This window comes from Tiliqua scincoides, chromosome 5, assembly GCF_035046505.1.
Source record: "Tiliqua scincoides isolate rTilSci1 chromosome 5, rTilSci1.hap2, whole genome shotgun sequence".
In the NCBI taxonomy this organism is placed as follows: domain Eukaryota; kingdom Metazoa; phylum Chordata; class Lepidosauria; order Squamata; family Scincidae; genus Tiliqua; species Tiliqua scincoides.
This window is the reverse complement of record NC_089825.1, coordinates 111643631-111670431: the sequence shown is the minus strand read 5'-3', so window position 1 is coordinate 111670431 and position 26801 is coordinate 111643631.

Sequence of the window (26801 nt, the reverse complement as noted above, 5' to 3'; positions counted from 1 at the left end):
ACACTGTGACAACACATGATGCAATGATGTCACCCCAGGTTAGGAGGAGGGCGGTGAAGCTTCCCGGCCAACTTTCAGCTTCTGCTGAGCCACTGCAGGCCCCCCAATGCCAGCACTGTGCTTGGAGTTTGGCAGCAACTTGGAAGAAGCCAAGTGTCTGCTGGGAAGCTGTTGATCAGTGGTGCTCCCCTTCAAGTAGTACCCAGGGCATGTACACTAGCTACCATACCTTAGATGCACTAGTGTCTGATCCTCTTGGCCGACTGCAGTTGCTGTCATGCAAGAGCAGTTTTGCATGGCTATGAATAAACGCAAATTTGGCCAAGGCAAGCAAGGCCTATATGCCTTTACACACTCTTGAAGAATTAATTGCTTTGTTTTCTGGTGCACATTTTTCCAGCAGAACGAATGAGAGGATAATAGAGTATGGTAATAGAGTATGGCTTCAATGACGTATCTCACTTCTTAACCTGAATCCATAAAATGGCCCAACAAGAATCTGTGCTTAATGGCATTCAGGGCCTATGGAAGTTTGAGGGTATCAGCTGGACAAAAAAAACCAAAAACAAATGGAGGAATGTACTGGCAGCTCAACCAATAATTATTACAGTATCCCAGAGAAGGGGGTCAAAGATAGGTGGATACCAGCTATGAGGTTAAAAACTACAAGTGAGACCTCTTTATCTGCAGATTTGGCATCCATGGATTTGCCTCACAGTGCAGATTGCTGCCCTGCAGACATCCCAGATGTGACTGGAACTTCAGAAAGCCCCTGTAACAAACATTGCCCTTGGGGTAGGGAAGGACCAGGGGAGACACCAACCCAGCCAGGACTCAACCCCCCTCCACCACCCTCAAGAGCAATGCTTATTTATTTTTTGCTTACTCCAAGCCAGGTCCCAATATCATACATGCCCTGGTCAATTACTGCACCAAATGTTTTACATAAAAGATTTTTATTAAACTTAAGGGAGTTCAATTGCTCCATAAAAACATTTCCATATGCAACACAATAGCTTTAAAAACAAGAAAGATCTTAAAGAGGCTAAAACTATACTTACAAATCTCAGTATTGCTTCCACTATCAAGCTGTAAGCTTCCTTCCCCCTGCACTCTCCTTTCCAGGCACCCAACCCCAGGTTTTATTCCTTAGTTGTTAATACCCTACACCTAACCCAGCCCATCTTAAAGGGGAAGGGACTTGCCCCACCCCGTGACACGCCCCTCCCAAGTTGGAAGAGATTCCAGCCAAAACTGGAACTATTCCAACCCACGGAATGAGATCCACATTAAAATTAAAACCATAAACATTTCACTATCCTGTAAGATACAGTGCCAGCACTATGCCTATACTAGGACTGTCAATCATCTTGTGGACCTCATCTCCGTGACAATGAATCGGCCACAGAATTTAAAACTCCCCGAATATGGGAGATAGAAAATGAATAATCTTGTAAAATCAGTGACCATCTTAAAATCCTTTGGTTAGAAGACATACGCTCCAAACTCTGAAGGGGACTATGATCACTCTGGATTTGAAAATGGGTGCCTAAAAGAAAATGGCTTAACTTCATTACTGCCCAAACTACAGCTAATGTTTCCTTTTCCACAGTGGAATATGCTTGTTCACGCTTCAGCAATTTACGAGAAAGAAAAACAATAGGCTTAAGTTGACCTTGATGATCATACTGGGCCAAAATTGCACCCAGCCCACAAGAACTTGCATCAGTCTGTAAAATAAAAGGCTGTGAATAATCTGGTGCAGTTAAAATAGGTGCCCTAGCCAAACACTGCTTAAGAGTATCAAAAGCTATCTGACAAGCTAAAGTCCACTTAAGTTTTTCAGGAGCATTCTTTCTTGTTAAATCTGTGAGTGGAGCAGCAATCTGGCTATAATTCTGTACAAATCGCCTATAATAACCCGACAAGCCCAAAAAATGCTAACAAATTTTTCTTAGTTTTTGGATGTTCCCAGTCTAATACACTCTTAACTTTAGCCTGCAATGGTTGAATTTGTCCTCTCCCTACTCGAAACCCCAAAAAATCTACATATGACTTAGCAAACTGACACTTGGATAACTTAACCATAAGCCCCACCTGCTGGAGTTTTGTGAGGACCAAATCTAAATGTTTCAAATGTTCCTCCCATGAATTTGAAAATATACAAATATCATCCAAATAAGCAATTGCAAAAGTACTAAATTCACACAAAACTAAATTCATCAACCTTTGAAATGTCGCTGGAGAATTTGCAAGTCCAAAAGGCAAAACTTTAAACTGGAATTGTCCAAATGGTGTAGAGAAAGCAGTTTTACATTTACTATCTTGTGCTAGTGGCACTTGCCAAAACCCTTTAGATAAGTCCAGGCAAGAAATATACTGAGCTCCACTAACTTGGTCCAAAAGATCATCCACTCTTGGTAAGGGATGAGCATCAAATGTTGTTATCTTATTAATTGGACGGAAATCAACACAGATTCTAAACTGTGGATCTCCATTCTCATCCAACCCCTTCTTGCCAACCACTACTGGGACACTAGACCATGGACTAGCTGCAGGCTCAATAACATCTAATTCCAACATCTCCTGTATTTCTTTTTCTAAAATCTGCTTTAATTTCCCAGAAAAAGGACGACACTTAGTCTGAATAGGAGCACTATGACCAGTATGAATAGAATGTTCAACAAGAGTGGTTCTGCCCGGTTTGTTATTAAAAACAACAGAATGTTCCTGTAAAACTTCTCGTAACTGGACTTGTTGATTCCATGTCACATCCTCAGGCAACTCCATTGTTTCCACCCCATCTGGTTCCTTAGTCTCTGCAAGAAGATCTCTATCAATCCTGTCCTCCTCCTCCTCCAATCTTAAAGTTAAGACAGAAACAACATGTTCATAATAAGGTTTTAACCTATTAACATGGAGAACTTTTGGTTTCTTATGTCCCTCCACTGGCACAATCAAACAATTAACATTAGACAAGCATTTTTTAACAATATATGGACAGAGCATTTTTTTTTAATGAGTTCCATTTGGTGCAAAGATGGGCTTCGAAAACAACTGCTTTTGTTATCTGTGGTTCATATGCCACATGGGTCACGTGCTGCATCCTGAGGTTGTGGGGCAGTTGCAGAGGCCTCCTCAAAGTAAGGGAACATATATTCCCATTCCAAGACTGCATTGTGGCTGCATTGGTGCTGGAAAGGTGGATACAGTTGGGCCCTAAGTGAAGTCAACTCCACACTACGTACAACCACTAGATTGAATTCTAGTGGATTCTAGATTGAATTCTAGGGCATTCCACTAGATTGAAGGGGTCACATTCACCACAGATGATGATACTTTGGATTGGTAGAATATAAAATGAGCTAATTCTCAATGCATATGAAGCAAAACTAGTAAGATGCGTAAACATATCAATTATTTGCATCCATTCCACAGGTCCTCTAAATAATACAGCTTCTGCGGGTAAGTGATTTTTCATATAAGTTAAAGCTGGGGCATCACCAGAATCTTGCTTGAAAATTTCTCTTAGCTATTAGTGTGATGTCACTGAGAAGGCTCACAGATGACGGAGTGGAAAGGGTGCAGAACTGATCTTAACATTCATTGCGCCTGGAATCCACTGAGCATGTATAGTCCTTAATGGGCAAGAGATGCTGGGTTGTTTTCCTTTCAGTTTACAATCTAATCTTTTTGCTTCATGCCTATGAAGTCATCAAAAGAAGGTGAGAAACCTCCATGCAATGGGAAAACATTGATGATGAGTTTTGAATAGATTGAATTAAAAAATAATAATTCTCAGTTATGTATAACACAAAGTTGTAAGAAATGTAAACATATCAACCATTTGCATCCAATCCATAGGTCCTACAGATAGTGCAACATTGCTAGGTAAGTGAATCTTCATATAAGCTAACACTTGGGTATCACCAGCCTATTGTTTGAAAGCGTGGTTAGCTATTGGTTGGGGTTGGTGTGATATCACTGAGCAGAGGTACACAAGGTTTTTATCGATGATAGAGTAAAGGGATAACTGATGCTTATCTGGACTTCCCTTGCTCCTGAAGCCCATTGAAAATACACAGTCCATATTTGGCTGGAGGTGTTTTGCTTTGTTATCTTTTAATTTTCAATCTAATATTTTTGCTGCATCCCTGAGAGACAGCATAAGAATGAGGACACCCTTATGCAGTGATGGTACAATGATGAAGATACTTTAGGTAGAGTTGAAAAAGAGACTATTCTTAGATACATATCAAGCAAAATTATAAGAAATGAAAATATATCAACCATTTGGATTCAATCTATAGGTCCCAAAGAGATTATAGCGTTTCTAGGTAAGTGATCATTGTCTACTAAAATCTGGATGTTCTGAACCTCTCGAGCAAGTAAGCCAGCACAGGAGGCAGGAGGGGGTGGGAGAGGGTGGAACAGGCATGGGGAGGGGAAAAACTGGGCAGAGACAGGGGAGGGAGGCTGTGGGAGGGGGTGGCATAAGGTGGCAATGGCATGCACTGGATCCAATCCCGTCTGGCAGGAGTCTCCCTCTTCAGATTCTCTACTAAGACTTGAACCAGCTAAACAGCTGGCACAGGTCTGAGGAGAACCATTGTGGGGTGAGAGGCTCAGGGAGGAGAAAAGTGCTCTTCAGCACTCCAGTTCAATAGCTGTAAGCTGTATGATTTCACTGAAAATGGTTGATATTATACAAGGACACCCTGTGCAGAGTAAGCAGGGATATGTCTGTTCTGTTAGGATGCTATCTCATTATAAGAAGCTACTACAGTACAGCAAATGTAGGTTTTCATGGACGTGCCTGGTCTATAGTGATCAACAGACCTTTAGGATGGCTAAAGACCATTTTTACAGTAGCAGAAATGCTACCAAATTTGATTTTGAATTTAGACCTTTGGTGCATATCACCATCAGCATGTCAGTTTCTTAAGTAGTTCATTATGATGGTGGTAAGTTTTCATCAGCAACCTTGTGTCTGAAAGGAGGATGAAGTATGACTGTATTGCACTTAATCAGAACCACAGGTTTTTGTATAAATATAACATTTTTATGCCACATGTCTTTTTCTATCATGGAACTCATGATGGAGATTATATGAAGATCCAGGTACTGGCCAGAGCTACACATGCAAGAACTTCAACAAGGTGGTTGTATCCTACACTCTCAGGACCTTGAGATCTTAAAAGTAAACCCACCTCTCTTCACCATTCAGTGAAATATGAATGCACTTAGGACAGGCCTGAACCTCAGTTTTACTCAGAACTGTGAGGAACATATATCAATAACACAGTAGGATGCTAATATGAAAATGCCCATTATTATTGTCTCAAATAATGACTTGCCATTTTGCTCTCCATTTAACATCATGTCTTTTTCATCCAGTTGTTTATAGTGAGTCGATCCATGTGTGTTTTCTTCTTTTGCCATTAGGATTTGGAAGTGCAACAGCTTTTATCCTTCTCTTAGCTGCACTATGTTGCGTGCTGAAGAAAAACAGTAAATATTTTTTTTTTAAAAATACAACCGTTTTAAACCATCCATTATATACATAATGCCTCTAGCAGTCCAATCCTATGTCGGCTGGGTACTGGCATACCACATTGTGCTGGTGGAGGTTGTTTTATGGCAGTCTCAAAGTAGTTTCTGTTGCTGGGCCACTGGCAGGGAGGCTAGGCTAGAACAGCCTCTCATGTTCTTGGTGGATGGCTGAAGACCCACCAGAGCAAGTAAGACAGGTCAAGAAGCAGATCTAAGATGATTAAATTCTCTCTCTCTCTCTCTCTCTCTCTCTCTCTCTCTCTCTCTCTCTCTCAGATGTAATAAAATGGAAAATAACAAGGTAGGAGCAATGATATTCAATACATAGCAGTTGTTTCTCCAACTTAAATATGTTTCCAGTGTCACTCTTCATGCAAAAAGTAGTAACTTGCTTCACTCTTGTTTCTCCAAACAGTCCATATTAGGCTGTAAGATGTTTTATAATAATAATAATAATAATAATAATAATAATAATACAGGTATTTCTATACCACCTTTCTTGGTCCTCAGATTTCTCCTTGGGCTTTATTCAAGGCGGTTTACATAGGCAGGATATTTAAATCCCCGTAGGGATTTTTACAATTTGAAAGAAGGTTTCTATCTTTCAAGAAACCACAACATTCAGGTGTTTCATTCCGATGTGGCTTCACATTCTGGCCTCCATCCTCCCACGCTCAGAGCAGATGGAATACCTCAGCTCAGCTTGTCAGCTGCTTCAAGGTCGCACGGTGCCGGTGGCCTCGAACTGGCAACCTTCGGATGTTATCTTCAGGCAAATGGAGGCTCAACCCTCTAGACCATTTTATGAGTAATGTTCATCCTCCATTGATCCTGTAGCAATCTTCACCTTCCCTTCACCTGTCTGTTTACTGAACAGAACTTCCTGATCTAATGGGTTGAAATGAAGATATTGACATGTAAATTTAAATGTAAGAATTTGAGAGAGGGATTTCCCCCTCAATGTTCATTTTAATTCAGGTTTCATTGGTCTATCATGTTTACTTTCCACAGGGAGCAGCATCAACCCATCCAACATACAGAAACTGAAGACCAGTCAAGTAAGCAGATGGTCTATAGTCATTCTCTCTCTCTGCCCACCTCCACTATCGTCTCGTCTAGAGTGGGTATTCAACGAATATTTGTTCTGAAGCTGCTCGTTAAGGGCCCAATCCTGAGCTGCCTGGGGCGCGGGGCTGCAATGGCGCCAAAAATGGCTGCCGCCACATCCTGCGTGCCTCAGGCAGCTGCAGGCGGCACCGCTGGAGAAGGGGACTTTTGTCCTCTTCCTCCAGGTAAGCGCAGTAGCCCTGCAATGGGGCTACTTGATTCACCACAGTGAGGTAAAAGCCTCCATATGGGGTGGCAAGCCCAACATGGAGACTTTGGATCCGGTGGGATGTGTGGAGCCCTCATCAGATGTTTCAGACCTACTTCTGATCTTGTTTATGCAACTGACTCTAAAATAATCCAGTTCCAACCACAGTCATGGCTTACTGACTTTTCCTATAACTGCAGCCTATGTGACTCATCTAAACAGAAGTAATCAGAGACACAGTGTGGATCAAGGTACAGTATCATCAAACATTCCTCATCAAATGAACGGTCATCTTCTTCATTACATTTTTCATCAGGGATATTTAGGTAACCCTATCTGAGCTAATCCAGGTACTTTCCGTGACAGTACTGGATAATGTACAAAGAAACTCTTCCCATTCACCCTGTAAGCTTTTTTGTTGGTTTGTGAAAAGACAAACAACCTTGTGATATCAATGTGAGAAAACTAAATCTAATAAAATAAACGTATTATTTTCTAATCTGGAAAGATGAGCAGATAGAGAGCAAAAGGTTAAAATGACTAGTAAAATACACACAGATATAAAATGATGAAAAAAGGCTGAACAGTAGCACCTGGATAAAAGATTCAGTACTTGCGGGAACATCAAAAAAAAAAAAAAAGCCTTGAGACATCAATGGGATTGTGGCATAACCATACAATTTTAAAATGTAACTACAGGAGCATTAATTCTGACATTTTCCCCCCTTTCTATTGTACTACTCTGTTTAGCAGTGATAGGACTGCCTCTGAAATATTCTGGCCATCATATTTCCAAAGGATTCTGACAAGTTAGAAAGTGTTTAGAGAAGAGCTGCGAAGCTGGGACAGGGTCTAGAAGGCATTCAGTGATCTCTTTTTGAAAGCTATGGGAGGTCTTCAAGCTTCAGAAATAGCTTTTAGAGATATTCTAGGGAAGAGTTTCCTATTTCAAGCAGGGGGTTGGATGGCACTGAAAGTCCTCTCCAACACTGTGATCCTATTACCACCCAATCCTATAATTGGATTGTGCTGCTAGAACACATGTTCTGCAGCACACCCTGACTTGTAGCCTGACAAAATGCAACATGCTATCTCAGGCTGCTGGACCTCAGCTGCAAACAGTATGGCAGTGACTCCTCTAGCTCCCCTGGTGGTGATAAGGTGGCATGGGGGCGCGCGGGCGGGCAGTGGGTTGGAAAGGGAGAGGAGCAGGCCAGAGATCAGGATCAGCAGGGATATGTCGGGCAGGAGGTGTTTTGGTAATAACATCACTAATATCCTAACCTAAGTCTTCTGTCTAGCCTCACCACACCTCCTTGGGTGAACTCAGAGTTGCACCAGCCAAACAACAACAACAACAACAACAACAACAACAGTATTTATATACCGATTTTCAACAAAAAGTTCACAAAGCGGTTTGCAGAGAATATCAAATATCTAATGGCTCCCTGTCCCAAAAGGGCTCACAATCTAAAAAGATGCAACACCAGCAGACAGCCACTAGAACAGACAGTGCTGGGGTGAGGTGGGCCAGTTACTCTCCCCCTGCTAAATAAAAGAGGAGCACCCACTTGAAAAAGTGCCTCTTAACCAGTTAGCAGGGCACAGAATTGGCACAGGTCTAGTTTGACCCATTTTAGACCATGATGCAGCAGGATTAGGTAAAAATTTCTGTTTACTTACTGCTCTGTCATGCCATGTTCCTCAGCCAGAACATTTAGTGGAGGTTGCATCAATGCTGGTGACAGCTGAGGATAGGATTAATTCTTAAAATGCTTAAGCATGGCTGGATTGTACTTCCTGATTTTACCTGATGATTGCAACCTAAATATGAAATTTCTCATCATAACAATTGTCACTAACTGAGACTTTTCTGTTATTCTTTCCCTAGAGGACCAGTTGCATGATGATCCAGTGAGTCAGGCAAGCTCAAATATGAGTCATACTCATTGCCTAACATAATTGTCTAGCATGAAGCAGTATTCTTATTTTTAAATGATAACCAATTGCATGCTGGTGAGGGACGCTGACCCAACCCTTCCATCTCCCCTGTCTCACTCCTTGTGATCCGCTACTTCCATCCACTCTTAATTCCTTACATTTGAATTGGGGGGGGGGGCAATAATCAGACCCAAAACTCTGGCGCTGTCAAACTACTACAAACCCAGGGGGTACTAAAATGTTGGAACAATAAATGAGCAGAATAATTGCATCCTAGTTATATTCATTGACATATCTTGCTATTTTACATTCTGCTCACCCTTTCTGTGTATCTTTGCACCTTTTGAAGGGCTTCACAGTATTCAAAAAGTTTCATCTGATAAATTTCATTTGGCTTTTGATTCATTTCAAGGAGCAGGAAGCCAGAGGGATGATATTTTCAGTCTATGCCTTTGTCTCCCTTAAGAGGAAACAGGAAACTGGGCCTGCTGCAGGGCTCCATGAGGTCAGTACACACACCACATTCTTGAATTTGCATTCAAGGTTCATATTAAACACTTCATTTGCCTTTTGAATTTGATTCGTTTCAAGGAGCAAGAAGTCAACGAGATGAATGTTCCAATCTATGCCAGTGTTATCTGTTAAAAAAAGCCGTTTGATGCTCATCCTGCTACTGGGAACCATAAGGTTAGTATAAACCATGTTCTCAAATGTGAATTAATGCACAGCTCATCAATATGTTGGGATTCTATGTGGATCTTATCAGTTCTGAAAATCTGAATTTATACTAGTACTGATATAAAAGCACAAAACAGAATTTGGCACAGTTACACCTCAATCCTCTTCATGTCTACTCAGAAATAAATCCCTTTGTATTCAAGGGAATTTATTACCCCCATACCTGCAAATAACGAGACCAGACTTCGGCTTGGATGCAAATGGGCCACTTTATTGAATCTCAAACTGCAGCAGGGCAATAAACAATAACCACAAGCGTGCGGGGCCATATGGGGGAAACGGTCCTAGCCATCTACCTCCCCCTACAAACTTCTTGGGTGTACCGCCTGGCTCGAGGCCCCAGCTGTCAGTTGCCAGCCTAGGTCTTTCAACGCCACCCCCCAAAGGGGGCAAGGCAGCCGGACTTCAGACCAGTCGACAGAGCCTCACCAGCCTGACTGTCCAGGCAAGGGGTTTGCCTGCCTGCCTCCTGGAGCCGGTCAGGCATCATGGGAGCGGTTCAGGCTCACCCCTCACCCTGCTGCCTTGGATGGACACCGAGCCAGAAACCTACCTACCCAGCCCCGCATGTATCCTGCCTGACCATAAAGTGACCAGACCTACCCCAGGGTGAAAGAACCGCACCACCCTTTGCCAGTCTGAGGTAGGCGAAAAAACAGACATCTCATAGCCAATCAGGATGACTGCAAAAAATTCCTACCCGGCCCTTATGAAGCAACCAGCTAATCCCGGACTGGTTAATGGGAGGGCGGGTGGGGTTGCTGGCTGAGAGCGAACTGAGCCCAGCAGGAGCGCGCGCTCCCGTCTGGCGCTCTGGCCCCGCCTCCCCACAGCCGCGATTGCCAATCGTGGCAAGCCTGGTGCTGCAAGGCAGGGAGGGGGGTAATCGGCTGCTGGCGCCAACAGCTGTTCCCACATAAGTGTGTCTAGGATTGCGACCATAAATTCAATAATCGCAAAGCTCCTTTTTCTTTTTTCCTTTAATTTTGTATTTACAATATTACTTTTGAGTTCATTTGGATAGTTTTATTCCTTCAGATTAGTTTCTTTTCCTCTCAAGGACTGTGACCCTCTTGAGGACAGGACTAACAAAATGTTGTATGTCTGAACCCATGGAATAGGGTGAGGTGCCACTCTAAGAGCCTAACCCTATCTCCCCCCCCACCAATGAAAATGTGTGAAAATGAGCCAATCCAACGGTGCGAGGAGGAATGAAAACTTTGCAGGGGAACAGGGAATTATTTCCCCTTACCCCTTGGTAAGGGTCTCTTCAGACCTGCGCCAGCCCTATAGCTGGCACATGTATGGGAAGGAGAAAAGGGCAGGAGGCTGCTAAAAGAGGGGATACCATATGGTGTGCATCATCGCCACTGGGTCCGCCTCCTTCTAAAGCCTTCCTGCCCCACCTTTCTCCCAAATTTTGCCCATCCCTGCCCATCTCCTGCCCCTGCCATCCCTGCTCCAGAGGGCATAGCAAGAATCAGCAACAGACACTGCCTCTTGCAGCAGCACTCCCAAAATGGCTGCTGATGGAGCACTCCATGTAGTCTCAGCAGCCATTTTGCGACAGCAGAAGTGCATTCTGCTGTCGCAACATTCTCCTGCTAGCAGCCCAACACTCCGTCAGATTGGGCTGTGACTGACTGACTGACTGAGGCCAAATAATTAAACATGAAGCCAGAATTTACTATCTGCTTGGATCCGTTTTTTACTTTTATCATCACAATTTGATCATGATGAAAAAAGTGAATAATGTGGTTCAATGGTCCACTAGCATAAATGCAGTGCTGGTCTATACTACACTGAGAATACTTCATCCATACTCTAAGGTTTTCTTTATTGTCTCATATATAACTTGTTTAATATACTTTGTGTTTACTTCCTAGGAAGAAGTACCATTTACAATTGCCTGGCTTTTGCAGACTGTTTCAAAACACGTCTCACAATCCTAAAAAGGACATTATTTTTTCTGAAGCCAAATTCTATGAGTTGGGAGTTATGCAGGCTGAACTGGACAATTCTGTTAAGTGTTGTGGCTACAAACTAGGGGTGGGAGTGTTACTCGTCAGACCTTGTGAGGAATGAATAATATTCTGTATAAATATTTTATATGTTATATTTTATATAAATATAAAACAGATATATAACATGAAATAGCTATGGTATAACATTTCAAAAGAAAAAAAGAAATTTCAGCTCAGAGAAGGACTCCATTGTCTCAACTGCTTACGTGTTAAGAGACAGACTGCTATAACGCTGTAACATCACTGATTAATAAAGTTTCTTTAGCTTTTATTTTGTTGTCTATTTGGTGCGCTTCCTTCAAAAATTTCACCTCACATACTGAGTCCTGTTACATGATATACACCACTGGCTGAGTTAGTATCTTCATTATACCTGCTAAAAAATTTTTTTAAAATTGGTTTGTTGCTTGCAACAATATCCTAGTTGCATTTGCCAGGCGTATAATCTAAGACATTTACAGAGGCCATAAAGAAGTAAAATGTAGTATAGTAAATGGAATAAAAATTGGCCACAACTTTATTTAACAAATAACAGCAAATATAAAAACCACTGTGAAAGGCAGAGCCATAATCTTGGGCTGAAATGCCTTCCTGAGGGAGGGGCCAGCCCAACTATATTCCCCTTTTCCAATTCTGTTCAAGATGAGCTACCTTCCTAACTGGATGCCACATCATGGTGAAGAGGGTGGTAACGCGTAACTTTTGTTTTATTGTAGTGCATTTTTTTAAAAAAATTATTAGATATAAATAACATTTGTATATTGCTTTTCAAAGGAGTAGTTCACAAATAGGGGAGGGTTATTTATGAGGTTAGTTCTAATATTCCAAAATTTACAATATCTGACAATTCTTCAGTCCCAAGGATGCCAGATATCACTATCTTTACTATATCACTTTACTATACTATATCACTTTACTATATCACTCATCAGAGATGAGTTAGGTCATACTCATCTCTGAACATATATAAACATTTACATACACACACACACACACACACATATGTTCACACACATGCTGTGACATCTGCTGTGATGTGGCCTCTCCAGTCCTTGGAACACAGCTGTGCTGGGAGGAGGGTTTGGAGTCAAAATCAGATGAGGCTGCAAATGACTGCACGCCCCTGCCCCACTCCTTCAGCTTCCTCCTCAGGGTCCCAGTGAATGCTATATGCACAGTGGGAGAGGATCTGTGAACTCAAGGCTCACTCCTCTGCCCCCTCTCTTAAACTATGTAATCGGGGTTTGAATAAATGAATCATCAACAATTGTACTACACTAGAAATCCCTGTATCACACACAAGCAACTCTGTTAGTTGTGTGCCATGCCACATCAGAGAAAAAAGTGTGGCATGGCACGCAACGAACTACAGAGCACAGAGTTATTCTTGCCTGTCTCTGTATAGAGATGAAAAATGAAACCACAAGCCTTAAGTAACTTACTCTTGTAAAGGGACAAAGGTCACCCACAAGGTGGAGCAAGTTGTAACAGCTAAATGGTGTCTTGAAGTTTGCTAGGCAGGTAAGATTCCATGTTTTTTTTAAAAATCCAGCTCGTTATTCTACATATGGGGATGTGTTGTGTTAAAACTGGTGATTTAATTAAAGGGTATCTTTCCTTAACACCATTCAGGACACATAATTAGTGTCTCAAGGTGGAAACATTCAAGGCACCACAGCAAATGTGCTTCAAGACTCCATTTCAGGAGTGACCCTCAGGGGAATGCAAATAATTGATCACGATTCTTGGGGGTGGTCCAAATAACGTACACTTTCAGCCGAGAATCTTCCTTGTTTTAAACTCCTGTTACTAGTATTTAAAAGAAAACAGGCGCATTAGACTTACCTATTAATGAGAGGTGTTAACATGTTGCACAACTGTATAAACACTGTATGTTTGTTCATGAGTTTTCCGGAAGTTAATAAATGGAATCCAAGCATCAGAAATGCATTTGATTGAATGCTTGTTTCTCATTCTTAAGCAGTGTGTTGATTTGGTTCCATAAAAGCCACAGTGGTTGTGGAATGTGGCGGCAGAGATCCTTCTTCGCAGCATAAACTTGGTTATAGGTATTGCAACGTTTCCTGCAGTTTCCATTTCCTGTCAGAAAATTGTCAGAAAACAATTTGCTCTGGCTGGGAAACAGTTCTGCTTGGTTCAGTTTCCATATATACTTCCAATTCTTTGCTGTAACAAAATCTTATGTTATGTAGGGCAGTAAAACAGAGTTTAAGAATTAAAGCATACACTGCTCTGGTTGCAAAGCCCACATAGCCAATGGCTATACTCCTGTTCCAGAACACCTAGTGGATTATAAAAAAATTAGTGGATACCAAAATAGTGGAAAAATAGCTTTAAAGATCCACTTCCAGGCTTCTTGCTTCTCTATTGTTTTCCAAAAGTGCATTGGTATAAAAACTGTACCACATTCGGTCACTAGATAGGGTGAATAATGGAATCTAATGGAATGAAATTATAATTGCATTGAAATTATTATGTTTCACAGTGTGAAGATAGGAAATCGGATTTGAGTGTTCTTTTTTTCCTTGTTACAAGGCATTTAAAGGCAGACCTGGGTATCAGTGGTGAGTCAAATCAGTGGATACCAAGGTGCCACCTGTATACATTAGCTGTTTAGATAACTTTTAATGCAGTGATTCTCAAACTTTGAGGGAGCTTTGTTCTCTCAGTAAGTCTTTGTGGGGGAGGGGCTAGGGCAGTGACGTGATCCCCAGGATCATGTTGCTAAGGGGGGGCCCTACCTACTTAAATGTAAGTGAAAGCACCCTCCTTCACCCCCCCCATAGGGACACGATCCTGGGGATCGCTTCCCTGCCTCTCCCCTTCCCCTGCCACTTAAAGGGATGGGGGGGACCTTTACACAAACTGGTGAGTCACAACCCACCAGTTTGAGAACCATGGTTTAAGGCATTGTAATTTACTATTGAAGTTATAATTTTCCCTGGTCTTACTCACAAGATGTAAGCTACTACCTTTAGCTAAATGCAGTAAAAATACATTTTTTCTTTCCTATAGTTGTAGAGGTAGTCCTGTTCTGATCTCTTGATCCATGTGTTCCTCATCTGCTGTTTACATCTTCATGGTTCTGCAGATCTCCTATGTGGCAGGTAAGTTAATTTTGTGCAGGGAATTCAGGACATGAGCTGCTCTCCAGTGATTGTTGTGAGGAAACGCAAATCATTGCACATATTTATGTCTGCTTCAGGCAAAGACTCAAATCTTTGAATCCTGAATCCTGATCCCAGGATCCCAGGATCCCAAATCCTGAATAATTTGGAAGGAGCAGCTGAGACAAATGTCATTATCCATGGGGGGGGGGGGGGAGGAGGTGTGGAAGAAGCCCTACTCATTCCTCATTTGTATATAGTAAACTATTTCATATAATGGTTGTGCCTGCATATCCGCAAATCCAGGACCTGTGGTTTTACCTCACAGCAGGTCCTGAACTCATGGATTTGCCCAACCTGTAATCCTCCATTCAGAGAGGGGCTTCTGAGAGTCGAGGAAGCTGTGCTTGGCCTCCTTGACCCTCAGGAGGCTTTCTGAGGTCTCTGAGAGTGGCCATGCACTCTCAATTTTTGGCCATGCACTCTCCCCAGCCCTCAGAAGTCCCTCTGAACATGACCAGAGCACAGCTGGAGGGTTAGCATGTCTGGAGGGTTAGCATGCCCTGACCTGCAGATTTGATTATCTGTGAGTTTTGGTATCCACAGGGGTTTCTGGAACTGAACCCCCATGGATGCCAAGGCATGGTATACAAATGTATGACTGCTCTTCACTAGATGATATTTTATAAAGGTATCTGTGATCCATAAAGCTCCTAGCCAGGGCTTTTGACTACAGACCAATTTATATGTTCTGGTCAAGGAAAGGTCATGGCTGAGACTAGCACATGCTTGCTGTAATATGCAGCTTGCTCTTGAGTGGTGTATTTTACCACTCAGGAGCACTCAGTAGAGATTTGATTTTGTGCATAAAGGCTAATACTGGTATAATGGCGAGTTGCAGATAGAATCTTGACTCTAATGGACATTTGTGTAATTAAAACTAAACAAAGCTTCAGTTCTGAGCACTTCCATTTTTACATTTCAAAATCTGGATATCACAGATGTAAAAACTGACTCTACCTCTTATTTTTACTGACATCTGGAAAACATCTGGAGTACTCTGGATGGATAATTTTATGTTTTATTAGTTTTTAGTAGATATAATAGTTTAGATTATATAGTATAGTTTATATAATATAGTTAGTAGTCGTAGTTTAAACGATCCATGAGCTGCTGGAGATCTTTGGCAGAGTGGGTAGTGACAGCTGCATCGTCGGCAAAGAGGAAGTCACACAGACATTTCAGCTGGACTTTGGATTTTGCTCTCAGTCTGGAGAGGTTGAAGAGCTTTCCGTCTGATCTGGTCCGGAGATAGATGCCTTCTGTTGCAGTTCCAAAGGCCTGCTTCAGCAGGACAGCGAAGAAAATCCCAAACAAGGTTGGTGCAAGAACACAGCCCTGCTTCACTCCGCTTCGGATGTCAAAAGGGTCTGATGTGGAGCCATCGAAGACAACAGTGCCCTTCATGTCCTTGTGGAAAGATCTGATGATGCTGAGGAGCCTGGGTGGACATCCAATCTTGGGGAGAATCTTGAAGAGGCCGTCTCTGCTGACCAGGTCGAAAGCCTTTATGAGATCTATGAAGGCTATAAAGAGTGACTGTCGTTGTTCCCTGCATTTCTCCTGCAGTTGTCTAAGGGAGAATACCATATCAGTGGTGGACCTGTTGGCTCGGAATCCACACTGCGATTCTGGATAGACGCTCTCTGCAAGTACCTGGAGCCTCTTTAGTACAACTCGGGCAAACAGCTTTCCTACAACGCTAAGGAGAGAGATGCCGCGGTAGTTGTTGCAGTCACCCCTGTCACCTTTGTTCTTGTACAGCGTGATGATGTTTGCATCCCTCATGTCTTGAGGTACTCCACCTTCTCTCCAGCAGAGACAGAGGATTTCATGCAGCTCAGTGACGATGATCTCTTTGCAGCATTTTAGGACTTCAGCAGGGATGCTGTCTTTTCCAGGTGCCTTGCCAAAGGCAAGGGAGTCCAGGGCCACGTGAAGTTCTTCTAGGGTTGGTTCACTGTCAAGCTCCTCCAGCACAGGCATCGTTTTAGCAAGGCCTGCCAAGATTTTGGACTGACAATCAGCCTGAAGAAAACACAGGTCATGGTTCAGGATGTGGACTCACCTCCCTGCATTACAATCTCTGAGCATGAACTGGAGGTTGTCCATGACTTTGTGTACCTTGGCTCAACGATCTCCAACACTCATTCTCTCGATACCGAGCTAAACAAGCGCATCGGTAAAGCAGCTACCACGTTTTCCAGACTCACAAAGAGAGTCTGGTCCAACAAGAAGCTGACGGAACATACCAAGATCCAGGTCTACAGAGCTTGCGTCCTGAGTACACTTCTGTACTGCAGCGAGTCATGGACTCTTCGCTCACAACAGGAGAGGAAACTGAGCGCTTTCCACATGCGCTGCCTCCGACGCATCCTCGGCATCACCTGGCAGGACAAAGTTCCAAACAACACAGTTCTGGAACGTGCTGGAATCCCTAGCATGTATTCACTGATGAAACAGAGACGCCTGCGTTGGCTTGGTCATGTCGTGAGAATGGATGATGGCCGGATCCCAAAGGATCTCCTCTATGGAGAACTCGTGCAAGGAAAGCGCCCTACAGGTAGACCACAGCTGCGATACAAGGACATCTGCAAGAGGGATCTGAAGGCCTTAGGGATGGACCTCAACAAGTGGGAAACCCTGGCCTCTGAGCGGCCCGCTTGGAGGCAGGCTGTGCAGCATGGCCTTTCCCAGCTTGAAGAGACACTTTGCCAACAGTCTGAGGCTAAGAGGCAAAGAAGGAAGGCCCATAGCCAGGGAGACAGACCAGGGACAGACTGCACTTGCTCCCGGTGTGGAAGGGATTGTCACTCCCGGATTGGCCTTTTCAGCCACACTAGACGCTGTGCCAGAACCACCTTTCAGAGCGCGATACCATAGTCTTTCGAGACTGAAGGTTGCCAATACAATAGTCGTAATTTATTAGTTTTTCTTATGAAACTAGGTTTTTCTTAGAAATATTCATCTTTAACTTGTCAGCTGTTAAATGCACATTCATTTAGGCAATTTAGAAATAGTAATAGTATTCAGAAAAATGTACTGTGCACTTTTCACAGGATAATTACTGTGATAATCATTTTTCAAGTTATAAGACAAGACTTTTTGCCCGTTGATTAGTGTCTCATCTTATTTGAAACATCAACTTCTCTGTGGTCAGAGTGATAGGATTCATGCTATACAATGTTTTCTAGCTTCATCTTGCAATTGTCATCATGGTATCTGGGGTCTACTAGCATGGTCTAGCAGCTAGGTACCCTCATGTTATAGTCCAGGGGTGCTGAAACTTTCAACTTTAGGGATGCTGGACCTTTAACAAGTGTATAGAAGAGAGAATTTCAGCAGGTGTAGCTTGTCATCTGTGGGATGACAAGTTGCACCTGCTGCAATTCTCTCTTCTATACACTTGTTAAAGGTCCAGCATCCCTAAAGTTGAAAATTTCAGCACCCCTGTTATAGTCCATACTGACTTATCTACAGAGGAAAGTAAAACAAGAATTTTAGCTTTTTCAGTTTATACTTCCCATCAATTTATGACTTGAAAAATATGGTACACAAACACAATGTGTGTGTAAAAATGGAAGTTGTACACTGGCAAATTTAGGACATGGTTTGCTATAAAACTATTAACTCTTTTTGCATATATAACAAATCTGCCTCTGATCACCTTTGACTTTGTTACTCCCTGAAGGTCAGTTTGCAATCATTCCACCCAAGAACCCTGTCATTGGATTCCTTGGAAAAGATGTAATCTTGCCATGCCAGTTAAAAAGTTCCAAAATACCTGAAGGCACCAGCATCACTCTCCAGTGGGTATTGGTTCAATCCTCAGAAGCAATTGATGTAAAGTCCTATTATGGGGGAAGGCAGCCAGAGTCGCAGGACAAGAGATATGAAGGTCAAACAGAACTCTTCTATAATGAGCTTAATAAAGGCAACATGTCCCTGAAGCTGAGGAACAGCCAGCTTTTTGACCAAGGAAAATACACCTGCATGATCCACCTTGGAGAGTGGTATGATGAAGTAATTGTTGAACTGAAATTGACAGGTGAGTTGATTTTTTTTTTTTTTGTATCCTAAAACCATCCAGACAATGACAGCACCAAGGGGCCCTGAGAGGACATAGTCTCAGTGTGCATTCTCCCTGGTGTGATATATGGCAGGAAGACAGTAGAGGAAGCCCCAAACCTGGGTAGTAAAGCACTGGAAGAACATTGAACCCCACTTTTCATGTAGTACTACCAGCTGCCAGCCCGGGTTTTATAATGATGTTGCTCTATGATAGGGATGAGCCTTCCTTTCAGTTATCAGGGTTCTTAGATGGAAGTCATATCATCTAGGTTATACTGGTTTAAAATCATTTTAATTTCTCAATCTTTTGACTTCACAAAATGTATTGGCATCCTTCAGTCTCGGAAGACTATGGTATCGCGCTCTGAATAGTGGTTCTGGAACAGAGTGTCCTCTCCAGTGCGCGAAGCCTAAGTAAAGTAGATATGGAGGATAGACTGTTACCCATGCAGCAAATCCCCTCTCTCCACGTCGCTGAAATGGTCCAATGGAAAGGCAGAAGCCAATACAGTTGGTTCCAGCGGTGTCACAGGAGTTGCCAGAACGTGACTGTGTTCAGCCATGAACTGCCTCAGGGACTCCGGCTCCGGATTTTGCCTCGAGGTTGACTCCTGAAGCCTTTTCCGTAACTGGATGTAGCCACAAGGCAGTGGAGGTTTGGGATCAGAGTTTTCCTTCTCTCAGATGAGCTGCCTTCCCAGGCTAACAAGTCCCATCTACCCGGTGGCTGTTTAGTCGCCTCTTACGACAAGTGCAGCCAAACTGTACAAGTACAGCCTATTCTTATCCCCAGCCTCCAGGGGTTCTTCACAATAGAGAAATATTTAATTAGCATGCCTCAGTGATCTTCAATTGTCGATTGAATCTTCTTGTTGATGTTAGTTATACATGCCAAATTTGAATGCTTTTGGCATGTGGACGAACACCAACAACAACGAAATAATAAAAACCGGATCCAGTGCAGGTGGACATCACTGACCTTCTCAACCAGTTTGGAAGTGGCCTAATTTACTAAGCAGACTTATCCATGCCTTTGCATGGATGGTACTCATAATAGCCATCATCCTTATCTTATTTGTTCACATTTTTAGACCTGTCATTCTCCAAGGAGCTCAGGGTGGTGTACATAGTTCTTTCCTTCCTTTTGCCCTCACAAAAACGCTGTGAGGTAGGAGATGCTGAGAGAGAGTGATCCACCCAACGTCACCCAGGAAGCTTCATGGCTGAGTGGGGATATGAACCTGGATCTTCCCGGTCTAAGTTCAGAAGCATTATACTATCTAAGTATACTGGTCTATACTGGTCTAAGTGTATAACCATTATACTATCTTGGATCTCTTTACAATGTACTGTAAAAGTCAACCTTTTGAACTGTACCACTGCTCAAAATATATCATATAGAGATTGACAAATTATGTTTTGTTCACAGTGCTTAGTCCAAATGAGGACAGTCTAGATCAGGGGTGTCATGTTTGACATAAGACCTGGGAGGCCTGATGTGGCCCCTGAAAGCAATTTATCTGGCCCTTGGGCTCTCCCACCATCCCCACCAGTTGCTGAGCTGTGCTATGCTATCACTGCTTGAAATGGTGGCCCATATGAAATTGGTCTCTCCCATATCTTGAAAATTTGATCAAGATTTATGTATTTTCTCCTCTTTGCAGCTAGTAAGATCCTAAGTGAGGGGGAAAAAAGTGCTGATTTCTGCTCATGGCCTGCTTCATGACCTCATTTCCTGCTTAATGACACCACTTCTGGCCCTCAGCAGGCATCATGAATGCTATTTGCCCCCTGTGTGAAATGGGTTTGACATCCCTGGTCTAGATAGGCTCTGTTTGCTCTGGAGTAGTAGAAAATAAATTGTTGTGTTCTTGGTTTTGAGCAGCCAATGGAGCAGAACCCACCATTGCCTTGGAGCTTTATCAGGACGGGGGAATTGGCCTGACCTGCCGCTCTCAGGGCTGGTACCCAAGACCCCCAGTTCTCTGGTTGAACAGTGAAGGGGAAAACCGGACTGAGAAGGCAGACTCCTCCAACACAGAGCAGGAACCAGGAGGGGCCTTCAGAGTCTCCAGTTCCATAACAATAGAGCCAGGAGGTGACAATGGAGTCTCCTGCAAAATCATCAACAGCGTGTTGCAGTCAGAGAGGGAATCCAGAATCCTGATCTCAGGTGAGTAAAACAAGTCAAAGGGTTGCATCCTATGAAGAATGTGTTCAATATGCTGCTTGTGTTTGCAGGTGTGCCTCTGCAGTGTTTCTGTAGGCACGCCCATCACTCTGCTAAGAGGCAGGCAAATATGGTTGCCCACTTGCTCAGTTTTTTCTCACTTTTGTGAATCTCACCCTAGATTTATGCTTTCCTGTAGAAGCCTTATTATCTCTTCCTCTATAGTGTTTTCAGGCACTGGTGCTCCTTGGAGGGAGAGTCAGGGGAGGAAATGCCCAGGTTCACCACACTTGCGAGGCTTATGGGGGCGGCACCTCCACCCACCATTGCCGCCGTCTGGTCTCCAGAACCCTTCTGGCAACCAGGGAGGCCTCACATGGTGACTGCTAGGCCTCTGAAAGTGTTCTGAGGCCTCCAGAGGGCCATTAAACATCACTTCTGGTTTTCCAACAAAACTGGACTTATAAAGGCCCTCTGGAGACCTGAGAAGGCTTTCAGAGGGCAAGAGGATCCCACATGAGGTTCTGGATGTGACCGGTAAGTGGGGGAGTGACAGTTTCTGGGGGGGGTGTTCTGTGGTCCTATCCCCAGGTGGCACTGGGGCCAGGATTGCAATTGGTTGCAGGTGGTGTATAAAAAATCTGGATTTTTCATTCTGCTTCTGGAGAAGGTGATGCTTGACTGTGGGTTAGTGGTGGTTGGGTAGTATGGGTGAGATTTTCAGTTGTAGACTGTGGTTTGATTTTAGTGACTTTTTATGCTGTTTTATTATTCTGATCATTCTGCTTCTAAAGAGCTGTTTTTTTCTGATTCTGGTGTGCCTTGAGTCGCTTGTGGCAAGAAAGATAGGGTATAAGTGTAATAAATGAATTAATACACTTAGGAAGGTTGTGGTTGAGTGAGAAAAGTAGACCTTGTGACATGGAACAGAAGTATTTCTGGATAAATTTGTTTTGCTACTTGAGGATTTTTCAAGCAAAACGTCACAGATACTTCAATGTGTCTTTCAGATGTTTTTTATCCTACCACCAACCCTTGGCTTCCACCCCTCATCATAATTTTATTGATTGACCTGTGCCTTATTGCTTTTGTGACTTATAAACTGAAAGGTAAGTTTTATAAATATATTATTTTGGGAAACTTCTGAAATCATAGGCATGGGGTTTGTAGAAGTCTTATGTTGTATTTGATTTATGTTGTGGGCACAATCCTAGGGAAGGCTTTGGCCAGCACAAGTCTCTTGCGCCTGCCCAACAGAGTCATGAAAGTGCCGTAAAGCACTTTCATGCAATAGGGAGAACAGGGAGGCCAGCTCATGGATGTGCGCCAGCCTCTGAATGCCAGCCCAAGCCCCATGGGGCTGATGGACAGGTAAGCCCACACCAGCCAAATCAGGCTGGCGCACAGGTCTGAGGGGAGCATGGGGAGGGTGGGAGAGAGGTGTTCCAGGGAGGAAGGAGGGAGGCCGGTGAGTGGTCCCCTGGGTGTGTTGCAGGAGAGCAGGGAATGGGGCCAGGATCCAGCACATGTGCTGGTTCCTAACCCCATTTCTGGGCAGCCCAGAACAGCTCCAGGCTGCTTGGATCTGTGCCACCTCTTGAGGTGGCACAGATCTGAGTAGCCCCATTGGGACTGATGCAGCTTTACCCAGGGTAAGGGATAGGCATTCCCCTTGCCCTGGGCTGAGCCACAATTGGCCCCAACCCTGCTATGGATGCAGGGCAGGCCAGGTAGCCTGCCTGCTCTAGGGCAGGTTAGGATTGGGCTGTATGTTTCTCAAAGTAAGCAGCATTTGGCTAGCTGCGCAGAAGAAATGTATGAAAGTTAAATGATACATATTTACTAAGGCCAGCAGTTGGTTAATGGTCTCCATGCACACTATTATAAAAGTGTAACTACATTCCTTGTGTGTCACCTTCTCATTCACTCTGGGGGCCTGCAAGGGGAAGACATTCTGTGGCAACCCAACCTGGCCAGTGGGGAGGGCAAGGTGGGGGAGGAATGGGGCAGGAGGGGGTGGGATCACTTTTGCTCCACTCTAAGTTGAACTTCCTGTCGAGCCAGAAAGCCCGACACAGAGAATCTCAAGTCTATGCTGGCAAAATAGCCATTGTGGAGCTTGGGGCTCTCCTCAGGGGAACATAAGAACATAAGAACAGCCCCACTGGATCAGGCCATAGGCCCATCTAGTCCAGCTTCCTGTATCTCACAGCGGCCCACCAAATGCCCCAGGGAGCACACCAGATAACAAGAGACCTCATCCTGGTGCCCTCCCTTGCATCTGGCATTCTGACATAACCCATTTCTAAAATCAGGAGGTTGCGCATACACATCATGGCTGGTAACCCATAATGGATTTTTCCTCCAGAAACTTGTCCAATCCCCTTTTAAAGGCGTCTAGGGTAGACGCCAGCACCATATCCTGTGGCAAGGAGTTCCACAGACCAACCACACGCTGAGTAAAGAAATATTTTCTTTTGTCTGTCCTAACCCGCCCAACACTCAATTTTAGTGGATGTCCCCTGGTTCTGGTATTATGTGAGAGTGTAAAGAGCATCTCCCTATCCACTCTGTCCATCCCCTGCATAATTTTGTATGTCTCAATCATGTCCCCCCTCAGGCATCTCTTTTCTAGGCTGAAGAGACCCAAATGCCATAGCCTTTCCTCATAAGGAAAGTGTCCCAGCCCCGTAATCATCTTAGTCACTCTCTTTTGCACCTTTTCCATTTCCACTATGTCTTTTTTGAGATGCGGCGACCGAAAGCAGACCTCCGACTGCTTCCTGGCACCCACTGGATACAGTGGTAGCCACTTTGTCACTGCTGCTCCAGCGGGTGCCAAGAAGCTCAGAATTGGACTGCCCACCAATTATAGGAATTCCCAGAACTCAGTGAAGTGCCAAGGAGGACATGTTTGACCTTTTATTGCAAAGGCCATAGGTGGTAACCAAGATAACATTTTCCCAAATATGTTCCTGATGGGCCATCTAAAGGTGTCACCAAGCCCTCTGGCCCGGGTGGAAATATGTGAGCAGTAAAGAATTTATACTGGAGGAATTGAACCATGAACACCTGAGCTCAGTTGGTTCTATTTTAGGCTTCAACAAAGATAGAAGCCTTCCTGTTCATCACACATTGCTTTAGACACCATGATCCTATAAAGCCATCTTGATCTTAAATATCTGTTCTTGGATCTGTTCTTGGATATTATAGTTTTTTTCCCCTTACTTATAGTTGACAAGTCATTTGCAAGGGCAAAATGTCAGACATTATATGAGACCTGGCCAATCCATACCCTTCAGGCTGCCAGCAACTGGTGCTTCATGTGCCCCACTTTCCTTTGGTGACCAAATAAGGGAAAAACCAAAAAGTTTATGGTTCAAACCTTATGAATCCTTGAAAACAATAATCAATGAATTTCATTGTTATTTTTTTCTCAAAATCATTCTAAACTAATGTGATATAAATTTTTGTCATTTTGCTGTACTTTGTTTCAGAGAGCTATCTGGATGTATTTCAGTCTAGTGAGTATGACAGTGACATATTCTGTACATGGAAACAGTGACATATTACAGTGTTTCTCACCTGTAGGTCGGGTCCCACTAGGTGGGTTGCAAGCCAATTTCAAGTAGGTCCCCATTCATTTAAATGTGTATTTTATTTTTGATATATTAGACTGGATGCTACCATGGATTGTGACTGCATTTGGGAAAATGTTACAGAACTGAATTTTGAATAGGCTACTATGTATATGCTTTGAACAATGATAGTCAATGAGGTTTACTCCTGGATAAGTGTTGATAGGATTGCAGCCTTTGGGATGTTTGGATAATTTTTTTTAAAAAAACAAATCAGCAATTTCTTGGGAGTGTTCTTTGTTTTAAATAATTTTTTAAACTTATAGTTATTGTAAACTTTCAATTCACTCACCATAGATACTCACCTATAAGTTGATCTCACAGATAAGTCAAGAGCAGGTTTTGAGCCAAAAATAATGTAAACTTCTATGATATGTCAGGGGGTTTTAAACTGGGGGGGGGGGGATGTCTGATTATAATTTTGTCTGATTTTACCCAGGGCCAGATCCTGAAAAATAACCTTCCAGTAATTGTTACCTAATAACTGTACAGTCTCTAATTTATTAAAAATATAGTAAAAGATCATAAGATACATTTTTATTCATTAACTTTTTAAATTCTGGTCTTCACAACCTTCATAACCACTGTCAGAGTAAGTGCACTGTAAACAACATACCAGTAGAACCATCAATCAAATCCTTTTTTAAGGTGCCTGGTACATTAAGCCAGAAGCTCAACATAAAATATACAACTTATCACACATGACTGGGAGTGTGCAATTAAATTCACAGCAGAGAGACAAGCAACAAGGAATGTCTGTAAGTGCAGCTGCACATAATTGCAGCCCGATTTACTCAGAAGTAGATCCATTGCTTTCCACTGGTGTTAGTCTAATGGTGCACAATTGTAGCCTCAGACTTTGTTTCAGATGGAAATGAGGTTGACATCCTGGTGTTTAAAAAACCAGACCTCTGCCAAACATTTGCATAATGGAAGGAGGTTATAGAAGGGTTGGGTGTGATCCTGCTAAAGAGAAGGAAGCTTGCATGATTAAAATGGAAGTGTTGAGTCCTGGCTTACCTTTTTTCTCAGGAGAAGGGAGAAGGTTAACTTTGACTGCAACTTTGCAGCCTCATTGCCCTGGAGACTAATAGCTCTCTAATTATCTCTGCATTCTCCTCCTGCTGTCCTCTGAGCTTCTCCTGGTTGCCTGAGCAGCCCTAACCCCTGAGTGACCCGCAGATAAGGCAAGGTGATGATTTACAGTTGATTTACGGGCAGACATTTCTTGTCTTATATTCAAGTATCTATGGTATTTATTAATTTATTTATTTATTAATTTATTAGATTTGTATTCCGCCTGAGAAGGGCACCCAAGGCGGCTAACAATCAAGTTAAAATACAAGGAAACAAGGAAACAGATAAACATTAAAAATACAAAACACTTAAAAACAATTAAAACAAGATAAAATACATAGCACCAGATTAAAAGCACACAGTAAAAGACATAATTTATACATTTACAGCCCTTATACATTATAACAGCCCTTATGGTGCCTCACAGTCTTTCCTGAATAAAAAAATCTTCAGGCGCCGCCGGAACGTTAATAATGAGGAAGCTGCTCTCAGTTCAAAGGGGAGGGAATTCCATAGTGCAGGTGCCACCACCAAAAAGGCCCTGTTTCTGGCCGCCATTCCCTTCACCACTCTCAATGACGGCACAACCAACAGGGCTCCTTCTGATGACCTTAGAGAATGGACCGGATTATACAGAAGAAGGTGCTCTCTCAAATATGCTGGTCCCAAGCCGTTTAGGGCTTTAAAGGTCATACCCAGCACCTTGAATTCAACCCGGAAACAAATGGGCAGCCAGTGCAGCTGCCGGAGTAGCGGCTTGACAGAGTCAAACCGCCGACCCCCAGCAACTACCCGAGCTGCCGCATTCTGCACTAGTTGTAGCTTCCGGACCGGGTTAACTATTTAACTTAATTGATTGAATCCATTTTGTTGTATGGGGTTGTTCCTGCTTGATGATGTCACTTCCAGTGGGTTCCAACATATTGTCATTTTTAAAAATGGGTCTTTTTAAAGACCTGTGCTAAAATGTTTGAGAACTACTTACATATAATATATCAGGAAAAGGCAGTTCACTGTATTGTTAGCTGTTTGGTGTTTGAAATAGTCCCTCACTGCATGGGGATAAACTTCATTAGATTATACATA